Source organism: Haliaeetus leucocephalus, unplaced genomic scaffold (genome assembly GCF_000737465.1).
Source record: "Haliaeetus leucocephalus isolate CR32 unplaced genomic scaffold, Haliaeetus_leucocephalus-4.0 Scaffold932, whole genome shotgun sequence".
NCBI classification, from domain to species: Eukaryota; Metazoa; Chordata; class Aves; order Accipitriformes; family Accipitridae; genus Haliaeetus; species Haliaeetus leucocephalus.
The window spans coordinates 3,633,790-3,634,315 of record NW_010973368.1 but is presented as its reverse complement, the minus strand read 5'-3'; positions in this window follow the sequence as shown (position 1 = coordinate 3,634,315).

Genomic DNA, 526 nt, shown 5'->3' with positions numbered 1-526 from the left:
GCCAAAGACTGGTATTTTCCACATACAAAGCATTTGTTGTCCACCAGCTGGGATCGCGACTACGCTTATATTTTGCTGCACCTTAATGCATTTGTGCAGACGTTCCCTGCTCTCTATATATTCGAAATAAGCCTGTAAAACCAAATGAGCCTGCGAGAGCTGGCAGAAGGGCCGGCCAAGAACCCGAGGCTGGAGGGGGGCAACGACACCCGCTTCTTGCAAGATGCAAATCAGGAAGAGTCACCAGTGGCGTGGTGACTAGGTCTGCGGGGAGCTGCTGGGACGGGTGCACCCTTCCAGAGGCAGGGAGAGGCGACGGCTCTTTAAAACGCGGCTAATTATCTGTTACAGGAGGAGGGAAATACGGCAGCAAAGGCAGTACTTAATGAACGGGAGCTTTATTAATTCAGGATAATTAAGGGTGAATAACGACGATACTAAAGCAAGCGGAGCAGCGGCGCTCACCGCACGTTAACGGGCCGATGAGGAACCTGCTTTGGGGCGGGGGCGGGACCCCGGCCGGGAC